We start from the raw sequence: 11,506 nt of genomic DNA, 5'->3' as shown, positions 1-11,506 counted from the left end.
GTGCCTGTGCTCGCTCTGGCTCTGTGCACACCACTTTGCCTTGCTCTCTCTGGCTGCATCCAGAAAAAAAAAAAATCCCAAATCCTGTAAAAGATGGAATTCAACACCCCCTTTTGTGCAGCCAGCAAAGGTTTGAGACCGGCCTGGTTTTAGGGTCTGTCCTGGGAAATCCACCCCCGAAGGAGCGCCGGCTCCCATACCCTGCGTCGCGTTGGCATGCCGGGGGCTCAGGCCAATTTTTGCCTAATTCAGTGGCTGTTTTAATTGGCCTCCACCATAAACAACCATGATTAAACCCAAGCCTCGCGCTGAATAAGTAGCCGCCTTCCAGGAATGCGTCTTCTGCTCTCATTGATTGCATCTCCGGCTGCAGATGGGGAAAGTAATCCTGAGCAGGAATTAAGATTTGGAGGGCAGAGCAGAGATAATAGGCACTTCATCAAGGCGGAGGGGGATTGCATTAGGCTTCTATGGGAAACCTTTTCTTCCCGCTCCCATTGCATATTTTCTTTCATGGTATTTATCATCCTTTGCAATTCCGTGATTATATTAGCTTTTTTTTTTTTTTTTTTTCTTTTTTCTGGCCCTAACCGCGTTGGGGTATTGGATTCCCCAAATGCCTCCCAGCCCTGGCACCAAACGTGCAGGGGGGCTTGGGTTTCTGCGAGACATTTGCCTTGGTGCCGCGCGGCACGCTGAGGAGGAAATTAAAGGGATACAAAATCAACGTGACGCGCACTAATTAAAAACTGTCGAACTGGGAAATCTCAGCGGGGAGCTACCCGGAGGAGCAGCCTCAGCCGGGGCACCTCGAGCACCCCGAGCACCCCGAGCCGGGGCAATCCGGGGGTGCTGCCCCCATAGGGGCGATGGGGAGGGTGATGGAAGGGCTCGGGAGGACGGTGGAGGAGGAGAAGATTTGGGGGACTCCCTGCTGGAAAGCAGCAGCTGTGTAAAAGGAGCCGGGGCTGCCTGGGGGCTGCTGCGATTGTGTTCCGCAAATTCCTCGAAAACCCTTTTTTAATCCGTTTATCCCGTCTGGCCTCCGTCGTGTCCTGTGGCAGGGAGTCCTGCGTGTGAATTCGGTGCAGCGTGGAGGAGAAGCCCTCCCCGGTGCTCCTTTTTACCTAAACCTCTGCCGAGAGCATTCACACGTGCACACAGGGATAAAAAGCACCCCAAAACAGCCCCATGTCTGCTGCCACGGGGATGCTCCATGAAAAGTGCCTGGGTCAAACACTTTGATTTTATTTTCTGTCCTCTTGGCCTGGCCGGACTGGATTTGTGCTGCTCCAGGCTCAGGTCTGTGTAGAGGGGACTCAGCCCCAGCAGGGGAACTGGAGATGCCCCAGAGCACCCAGAGGTGGCCCAGCACCGCAGGGCTCAGCAGAAGGCGGTGGGCAGAGGGCTCCTTGGACCATCCTGGCTGTCGGAGCGCTGTGCTACAGCCCCAGGTACATTTTGGGGGGCAGGAGGGATGCTGCAGCACATGGAGATGTCGCACCAAGCACCCAGTGCTCCTCCGTGGCCAGACCTCATCTGTCCCTGTGCCACCAGGACCTTTGCTCTGGGTCACTGGGTAGGTGCAGGGAGCGTGCTGCGTGCCCTTGGATTGCTCCTTTTGGCTGTCTCTGTCCTGCTTTTCTCATCTTTACAGCGGGAGAGGGGTGGCTCTCCTTTTGGCATCCGCAGGCTGCAGACACCAGGAGAAGCAGCTCCGGCACAGCCCTGACATGCTGGGACCCCACAGCCTGCTCCGGGGGAGTGGGTCCCCTGCTCAAAACCCATGGATGCTCAGTCTGTGCCGGATTCCTTGGGGAACACCAGAAAAAAAAAAAAAAAAACCACAAAACCATGCCAGGGAGGTTGAAGATTCACACTGGTGAGTGTCCTGTACGTGGGATGTGAGGAAATAGCAGCCCCCCAGCTTGCTGGGGTCTCATTTCTGTCCTTTCCCTGCCCCGTGGCAGCTCCACTGCTGGGTGCTGCAGCTAAAGCTGCCTGAAGGAGGAAAAACCCACGGGCTCCAGACAGGCTGATCTGACAGCTCCGCTTTCCTGCAACCTCAGCCAACCTCCTCAAGGAAGGAGGTGAAGAGGTAAACCAAGGTGAAGGCAAGAAGGGACAGAGACAGAAGGAAATAAATGCTCAGACGTATCTGCTGAGAAGGATCTGTCTTTCCTGCCTTGATGAAAACGGGGAGGAAAAAAAATTCCCTGCTTGTGGTTGCTTGTGGGTTTGGGATTCAGCTCCTGGGAGAACTGCAGCAAAGGGCAACAAGGAAGAAAACCTTGGTGATAACTAAACTCCAAGTCTGGGTGGAGGCTGGAGGCAGCTGGGGGAGGCAAAACCTTCCCAAGCAACCTTCCCAAGACCAGTGGAGGGCCAGATAAAGGTGGCCCTGACGTCCCTTCATCTTCACTGGCTCCTGACCCAGGTTGGAGGTAGGTGTCCACCCTCGAGCTGCCCCAAATGGGAATGAGTGAAGCGTTTTTGCCTGGGGACACCCACAAAGGCCACCCAGCATCTCACCTCTTGGGTGCTTGGGATCCTCCAGCCTGTGCCCTGCTGGTGTTTACGTGTGGCCAATTTGCCCTCGCTTCTGTATCAGCTCCTGTTCTTCACCAGAGAAATCTCACTCCCTTCCCACCTGGGCTTTTCCCTGCCTAGCACAGCCCAGCAGCTCCCTGTATTTGTTCCTCTCCACTTTCTGTCTGCATTTCCCATCCCTTTTCCAACCCAACCCTCTCCTCCTTCTACAGGGTGAACCAAAAATGTGTGCGCGCCAAAGGGGTGCCCAGGACGGGAAGGCGCAGGGGCATCAAAAAGTATCCCCAGACACCACGGTCCCCAAAATTGCTTTGTTGTAAGCAGTGAGCAGCACATCCAGGTCCTTCCCTTGGCTGGTCCCTCAGATCTGAAGGGCTTTGCACCAGCAGATGCCATCCTTCTGCCTTCGTGCTGCTCCCTGTGCAGCTCTCCCCAACCGGCATCGCCACCGTCCCTGCTGGTGCTGTGGTGCTGAGGGCTTGCCAGATTTCTCCTGGCATGGGTCAAAGGCAGCTCTGGCAGGATGGAGATCTCCTGAGGTGGATGAGAGAATGTGTACAGCTTTGGCAGCCTTCCTCCAACCTCCAAGAGTGAGCAGGGGGTGGGCAGGGGGACCCCCAGGACTCGGAGCTTGCAGGGTGGCGAGCTTAAAGGCAAAAAGGAGGAGAAAATTTGGTAGGAGCTGCTGGCATCCTGTGCCTGGAGAGGTGGAGGAGGCTGCAGAGCAAAGAAATGGTCTGAGGAGGGAGAGGAGCAGACAGCCCGGGTGGTAGTGGGGGAGCAGCCTGGGGAGGGGCTGAGCCTCTCCTGGCAGGGGAATGGGCGAGGGCCAGGAGCACGAGCACCGAGCGTTACGGGCAGGGCAAGAAACGTGGGCAGGGAGAGGTGGGAGGTGGAGCAACCGGATTTGGGGTGTGAAACTGGGGCATGGGGTGAGTAACACGGCTTAGGAGACAATGCTGAGAGAGGGGAAGGATGCTGACGGCGGCTGGCAAGGAGGGCGAGGGTGTGGGAGCACCGCGTGGGACCACTGGATGGAAGCAGGACTTTTCTGCTTTCCTCCTCGGTGCACCCCAGGGTTTTGTCCGAGTGCCTGGTGGCGCATCCGATCCCCAGGAGGGCCCAGGCAGCCTTCCTCCCGGTGACAGCCTCTTCATCTTCGCCGCGAGCCGGGATTATGAGGCCCACGTGGCTTCGCGGCCCTGCTAATTGCATTCTGCGGGGCAGTAATTGAATGAGGGCTCACGAGAGCCATGGATCAAAGGCAGGCACCCATCAATATCTGCCTGCCCCACAATCCGATTAGCGGGGAGAAGGCATCAATCACGGCTGCCCCTCCCTGACCCAGCAATACTTAATGCAGGTACGGCGCCTGGGCCAGCGTCGGGGAAATCGGATTTGCTCACGAAAGGTTGAGCAACGCCGTGGATGAAAAATTATTGCGAGGCCGAGGCTCCTCGGCGGTCATTCATCTCCGCGCCGCGCGCCGTGGGACGGAGGGGCTGCCCGAGCCGGGTTTTGGGAGATGATCGCTCAACGTCACCGAGACGTGTGAAGTGTTAAAGACCCCCCGGCGGGGCACGGGGCGGTCGTTTGTATTCATTAGCCGCCCCGCTGCAGATGTGGGCTTGCTCTTGGAGGGGGCGCGGGGACGTGCGCTCGCCGTCCGCGTCCTCGCCTGCAGCCCTGGGTGGCGTGGTGGGACCCGGCTGCTTCTCCTTTGGTGGCCTGGGCGTTTGTTGCATGGGGTTTCGTCTGCTGAAGGTGATCCTGGTCCCTCTCCAGTCCCTCTCCTGCAACAAACCCACGCTGCTGGGACCACGCAGACTGTAGGGGATGCTCTGCGCCCCCCTCCAACCGTTTGAAGCTCTGCTGATGTTTCTCCATCACGAGGTGCAAAAGCCCTGGATAAATGTGGCACTTGACTCTTTCCCCTGAAAATCTTTATCTCCAAGCTTTCACCCAGTCCTATCAGCCTCTTAACAAGCCAAAGCCATGTTTTGTTTTGTTTTGTTTTGTTTGTTTTTTTCCAGGGTAGAGCCTGGTGGCTGGCTAGTTTCTGGGTATGTTTCTGTGTCCATCTATCCAAGAAAGGAAGGCAAACAGCCCCCAGGCTGTCATATTTGGGTGTATCACCCCTACCTCCCTGTCTTACACTCTTCCACTTCCCCACAACATCAGGATTCAAATTAGAAGAAACCCACAGAGGAGGAGACCAAGAAATCCTTCCTGTCCTTAACATTGCCCGGGGATGGAGCCCCCCACGTGTGCTGGCTGTGGCTCCTGCAGCTCCCCCACCCGAAGCTGCAGCTTCCCCTGCTCACTGCAGCAAAACCTTTGGGGCTTTTTGAGGTCATGAAGTTTGCTTTGTAAGGGGGAAGATCACTGGGAACCTAATATTTATTCCCCAAATGCGCTTTTTGTAATAAAACTCTGCTGTACAATGGGCTATCCTGGCATTCCCCAGGGGTTGAGAGCTGAGCATAACTTTCTCTCTTCTGCTGTGTCCTTACCTGGCTTCTGGGAACCCTTTGGATATTTCATGGGGAGAATATTTTGTTCATCTCAGAGCAAGTGGCAGAGGGAGGGATGTCAACAGCGTTTACAGGCAGGAGATTGCAGCAGCACAGCGGGGTTTTGGGGTGCTCGTGCTGTCAGCAGCCCGTGGCACCCAGAAGTGGTGCCAGCAGCATCACGTCCCGGTGCCCTTCGCTGCCCCTGGGAAGCAGGAGCTTCGTTGGCATCACCCAGGAGAAGACAACTCTGCTCTCAGCTCAGTGGATGGGGTTGTAAAGCCAGCTCATTCCCCAGTGCAGGCTGGTCCACACCTAGCTCCTGGCATCCTTCCCTGCACATCCCAGCATCGAGAGCTCTGTGGTGCCCTGCGCAGGGAGAAAACCCACTCCAAGAAGTGGTTGTGAGGACGGTTCTGCATGCCCAGACCCCAGGAGAGGCAAAGTCGCAGCTTTCCTGCCTGGCTCTGGTGTTCCCTGACATCAGGAGATGTTTGTGAGCTTCGTCTGCAGCCCAGGACTCGTGTGCACGTGTGGTGGCACGCAGGGGTAGATGTGTATCTCGCCGGGGTTTGGCCCCGGGGCATTGGAAGGAGCGCATGAGGAGCACGGGCTTCACCGAAAAGCCAGCCTGGCTTTGGACACCGAGCACAGAATATGTCGGGGCTGGCCTTTTGGGGTTACTGGTGCAAGATCTCCCCACCACCGGCTTTGACTCCAGACCAAACCCTTCGTCCTAACCCAGGAAAACATCTCACACCTGCTCGAGCGCTTTCAAGCCTCTGGGATGCTTTCCCAGCTAGGGCTGCAGCGAGGGCCCCCGGGGCTACGTCTATCCCAGCAAATTAAACAGTTCCAGGCTTCAGACACCAATTATCCTCTCTGTTAAATTATTAGTGCTCGCCCAGGTAATTCTCAGGCACGGCTCGGGAGTTTGCGTGGCCCCGAACCCTTCCCAGCAGGCAGGTTGGATGCGGCTGCCCTGCTCTGGCAGGGAGGGGAGGGTAATTCAGTGGGCAAAGGCTTGTCCCTGGCCCATGGCCTCGGGGCTGGAGGACAGAGCCGGGCACGTCGGGCACGCCGCTGCAGCTGGAGCCTCCGTGCATGGTCAGCCAGGCTCTCCTTTACAGCTCCCGTCTCGAGTCTGGCTGCTCACCAAGCACGCCGCCGTGAATACCTAAGTGATGGTACTTAATTATGATTGCAAGCATTCGTATGAATTAACAGTAGCATTTTTTGTTGTTGTTGTTGTTGACCAAGATGCTGATTTTTGATGGGTTTGGCCGGGTCTGCAGCAGCTGGGGTTGTCGCAGGGAACGGACCAGCTCCTGGCAGCCAGGACACAAGGAGCCCTTCCTCTTCGACCTGCTGCCGAGATGCAGCCGGATCCTCTTGACCCCCTGGGAAGCTGCTTCCCCTCTGAAAATGCATCCTCTGCGTCTATGAACTGGCACCAGGGGAGTCTCCGTGGCCACCAAAAGCCACCTGAGCTTCTGGTTCCCCATCTCCTAGACCTGGTGCTTGCCTGGCCCCTCTGCTCTCCTGTCTGCCGGGGAGGTGGGCGAGATGTGCCCATGAGATTTCCACGAGGAACTGTCCTGGCATCTGGGGGACTGCCTCCTTCTCTGCTTTTTGGCTTACTCTGATTGTCTGCTTTTCTTTCACTCAATCTAGTGAACGATTTATTTTTATTTTTTTTTTTTTTTTTCCCCAAGAACTACTAGAAAGCAGTCGGTCCTTAACCCTGGAGTCACCCCGACGCCGTGTCGACACGGCGGCGGCTGAAGCACATCTCGCACCTTCTCAGACACACCTCAGTTGCTTGGCTCCCTTCTAAATATTTCTTCACCGCCGCTCTCCCCACCCTGCTGGGTGCACCCACGGAAAGCTGAGCCCATGTGCCATGCCCCAGCAGGACCGAGGGGACCTGGTGCTGAAGGAAACCGTTTTTCCTTGCCCAAAAACTTTTCCTTTGTAGAAAGAAGTTGCAAGGGAAGGTGTGAGCTTGATGCAGTCCCCATCTCCAGCTCCGTACCATTGAGATCTCTGGCCCCAAATCTGCTGGAAGGACGCAGGGTGGTTGGAGACAGCCCGGAGCTGGGCTGCGAGAGAGACCAGAGGGCTGGGAGCCACAGCCAAGGGAGGCAGATCAAAAGGCTCGCAGTTGTTTAGTTTAGGAAAACTTTGTAAGAGCCGACAAATACGTAACAGGCTTCTGCAGAGGGGAAGGGAATGAGCTGTTCTCCGTGCTCACCAGGAACAGGACAGGAGGTAATTGGCTTAAATTACATCCAGAGAGGTTGAAGGAACATTTTTCTACGGTGAGGACAGGCTTTTGTGCGAGGGGCTGCGGCGAGGCCACGTCTCCATCCCTGGAGGTTTGGGATGAGGGAGGACCAGGGTTTGTCATTGGTGTTGGGGCTGCATGGGGACCCCTATGTGGATCCAGGGTCAGCAAGGGCTGGGAGCCATGCTTGTGAACGCTGCTTCCAGGGGTTTATTTCTTGCTTAAACCCAGAGCTTTGCTGTGATCCTGTGGGTAAGCCAGCTGGGAACAGGGCTTCCTAAAGCAGTTCTGCTGCTGCAGGCAAAGTAATGTCATCACTCCCTCTTCCCTCGGGTCTCCCCCATCACACATTTTTCTTTCCCAGTGCTAGGAACTAAGTATTTTACTGCAACCCTTGTGAAATCTGCAGCAGCTTGGGTGAGATTGCCTGTGAGGGCCTTCCAGCCTTATCCCCGTGATATAAATGAGGGTTTCTCCTGTCCCTGGCAAATAGGTTGCAGCTGGACACCAGGTGAGATTCATCTCCCTACGCCTTAATTTAGAGGTGAAATTCAGCTGCAGACATCTTCTGAGTGCTGGTTTTAGAGACCTGGGGAGGCCTTGGTCTCTGGCTGCTGTTCCAGGAGGATGCGATCCTCAGGGGGTGCTGAGCTCCTTCCACTGGCTCTGTGTGGACCTCTTGGACACTTGAAAGCTGGGTCTGGGTCACTGAAACTTGTCTTAAAGATCTCGTCTGTGCCCTCAAAGCAATGGAGAGCTTCCAGCTGAACTCATAGGTGTCCTCGTTGGCATGGGCTGAAGATCTTCATAGACTGAAATATCCCCAGAGGTACAACAAGGAGGAATTTGCTCTTACCTGCTGCACTGCCTAGGGATGTGCTTGCTCCTAAGGCAGCAGAAATTGAGCACGGGGCCTGGAGATCCCTCCTGGGTGTTATGTGGTACATGGAGAGCCACCACGAGGCTCGTAGGCTTCCAGAGCAAGGTGGAGCAACGCTGGCACGGAGAGGTGCACCGGGCTTGGGGAGGCTGCTGGGGCTGCCAGAGTGCTCGTGAACACGGGGCTGAAGGTCAGCCTTGGTCAGAGAGCTACTCCCAGCTCTTTATGCATTGTCTACAAAGCAAATGCCTTGTTCAAACACGCTCCTCCATCGGCAAACAGGAAAAGAAAGGCAACAACATAATGCTGCGTGGGTCTGGGAGCGGAGAGCTGCGATGGCTGCGCGGAGCTGGGCTGGGAGGGCAGGCAGCAAACAAGGGCAGACCTGCAGTGGTGGCAATAGCTACGTGCTCTTTTATCTCCGTGTGCCATCCCTCCTTCCTTGTGCAGCTGCAAAACCCCTTGTTTCTACACAAAGAGCCTGCGGAGCATCCTCTCTGCAGGACTCTGTGAAGCAGGGACACGCTGGAGCCAGCTCCGATTGCCAGGTGGATGAGCTGAGAGAGGGGAGGGTGGTGGCAATTCCCCATTTCTGAAGCCCTGGTGGGGCTGTGAGCAGAGCCAGACACTTCTTCTTCCGTGTGAGCCTTTCTGTGGGTCTGGGATACAGCGAGCTGCGAGCAAAGCCCTTGCTGAGGATGGCTGAGCATGGCTTAACGATGTCAGCCAGATAATTAGGCAGAAAAGGCAGAACGGTGAGCCAGGAAGGGCAGAGGTGATAAGGTTCCCCTGGAGCAGGGGCTGGTCCTGGGGGCACCCAGCTGTACCCAGGCAGTATGAAAGGGGTCACCCTTCCCAGGCTTGTGCCTCGTGAGGGGCTTTGGACCACCCTGAGTGACCAGGGACAAAAAAAATTGAGACGAGCACTCCCCAAACTGATGAAAACCGAACAATTCTCTCACTGCTCTCGGGAAGTTGATGCCTGTGCTATGAGGATCCTGAATCCTGCTTTCTCATCTAAATGTAGGGTTCTTTTCACCCATCTGTAGATCCCTGGTGTCTTTCTGGAGCTGAAGGACAAGAGCAGACTGGATCTCTTCCAGGTGACTTCTTGCTGGGGCACAGGTACTGCAGTCCCCTCTCACCCCTCCTGCCCCAGAGCGTATTGCCACGTTCCTCCCCTGCTCTTATCTTCATTTATTGCCTTCTTCTTTAAGAAGCCACCTGCCTCTGCAAATAAAAAACACGAGGGGATTGAGGACAGACACCACAGAGTGCTGGGGGACAGAGAGAAGGGAGCTGTGTCCCGATGTCTGCTTTCTCAGGCCAGTCCCTTGATCATCCAGCTCTTCACAAGGTCACAGTGCTAAAAATGGATTTCCAGTGAACACATAGACACTGGGAAAAAAATATAGAGGTGGGAGATACCTGATGGAAGAGGCGATATCTTTGTAGGCACCGCAGTCTGGCTCTGGACCTCCATCCCCAAGGATGTCTTGAGACCTTAAACCCAGAGACACTGAAGATCAGGAAGGATCAAGTCATGGAAAATGTCTTAAAGTTCAACTTTGTGAACAAAAGGTGGTGCAAAAGGGTAGGATAAGTTTGGTGTCTGATGACTCTTAAAGGCTTGCTCTCTGCTTGCAAGGTATCACAAACTTTAGAGAAGTCAATGCAGTGACACTGGCTTGTGCCTGCTGACTCTCCAGGCAGGAGTTTGGATTAATGGCCATATTATCCCATGCCCTTGCCTAAAAGCATCAAGCCAGCATCCATCCAGAGATGGATGAGATGGTAGATGGTGGGTGAGACGTAAAAAATGGTGATGTTGCCTCAGCAAGTCAATGATGTGTTTGCTTGGGAAGCTGTGAGCACCGTCAGTCATCTTTCTCTTAGAAATAAGCTACGGGAATCAGAAAAGGGAGAAAAAAGGGCTGTGTGGTCTCCTTTGGGGGAGAAATCAGGGTTGAGAAGAGACAAACAGGAGTGCGGCATGAAAAAAAAAATGTGCAAAGGATAAAGGGTTTAGTGAAGGGGTATTTGGGACTTGTAAGAATGGAAGGAGGCTCCAAGAAAGGAAGAGGTGAAGAAATTTCCAGGCTGACAAAGAAACCCTTGGTTATTGTTCAAAGTGTAAGTGGACAGTGGGGAGTGGTGCTGCTGGAAGCCACCACGGCTCACAATTGTCTCAGGGCTCAGAGAAGAACTGGGTGTCTCTTGGGGGGAGCAGGGACAGAGCTGGCAGAGCTGCTGGTGGTTTTCAAAAGGGTTTTGGAGAGCTGCTGGTGGGTTTCAGAAAGAGCACAAAGCCCAAACCTGAGGTCTCTGTTTGCTCTGTAGGTGACCATCAGGACTTGGGTCCCAGGAGCATCCTTCATGGGAGATGGCAGCAGACTGCCTGGTGACAGTCGTGTGACATCCCCGAGCCCAGCAGCAGTTAGCTTCTCTCCTCAGCACCCCAGCAAGGTTTTCAGAGGATCCTGAAGGACCTGAGCGTGTCAGCATGTCCGTGGGAGGAACGTTTGGGCAGAGCAGGGTGCGTGTGAAGTGCCTCTCCCAAAACGATGCCCCTCTTCCAAAGAGGGCCTCTGAAAGGCTGCCCGTGGGTGGTTACCTGGAGGCTGGTGATGGGGCTGAGCTCTCAAACCCAAAGTCCACGAGCACATCACCTTCTGCCTGTCTCATGGGGTTCACCTCCTCTTTCACCTGGCCCCGATGGCGTTTCCTTCACCCTTCCCTCCCTGCCCGCTGCTCGCCGGGAGCTCAACCTCTGCGAGGGGGCAGAGGTGGGGAAAGTCCCCCCGTGGCCAAAGTCCCCTCGGTTTTCCCCTCTCTCAGGGCACAGACCATGGTGTGAAAGCCTCCCCCACCGCCCCGAGGGGCTCTCCAGCCCGCCCGCGGCTGGGCAAGCACACGGGGAAGCCGGGGAGAGGAACAGTAGCTTTTTCTCTTCCCGGCGACGCCGACGTGGTGATCAGAGGAGCTGGCCAGAGTCCTAATGAAGATAAATGAATATCCCCTCTCCTCCGCTCCTCCGGCTTTTATTGATGGGCTGCGGGGTGAAAGGCGAGAGCCTGAATGTTCATTTAAGCAGACGTCACGAGTTTCTTTGGAGGGGAAGGTGTAAGAAAAACCGCCTTGTGCTTGAAAGTTACTCCAAGATGAGCACGCTCAGCTTTACAAGCCTTTCTCCATTCCTTCCCCATCCATCACTTCCCGGGAGCCCTTTGTAAATGCAAATTGCACTTTGATAGAAATAATGCACTGAGCCTCTAT

At 55.3% G+C, this 11,506-nt stretch overlaps 1 long non-coding RNA gene across 1 annotated transcript; it reads left to right on the top strand.

Moving 5' to 3' along the window:
• The first annotated feature begins 6,809 nt into the window (after positions 1-6,809).
• LOC311435450 lies at positions 6,810-11,506 on the top strand. Its single transcript, XR_014692135.1, has 2 exons — positions 6,810-8,179; positions 9,280-11,506. It is a non-coding gene; the product is annotated as an uncharacterized lncRNA (long non-coding RNA).

The sequence above is a fragment of the Aythya ferina genome (genome assembly GCF_964211825.1).
Source record: "Aythya ferina genome assembly, chromosome: 4".
NCBI lineage: Eukaryota > Metazoa > Chordata > Aves > Anseriformes > Anatidae > Aythya > Aythya ferina.
The sequence above is the reverse complement of the archived record's forward strand: the minus strand, read 5'-3'. Positions and strand labels throughout refer to the sequence as shown.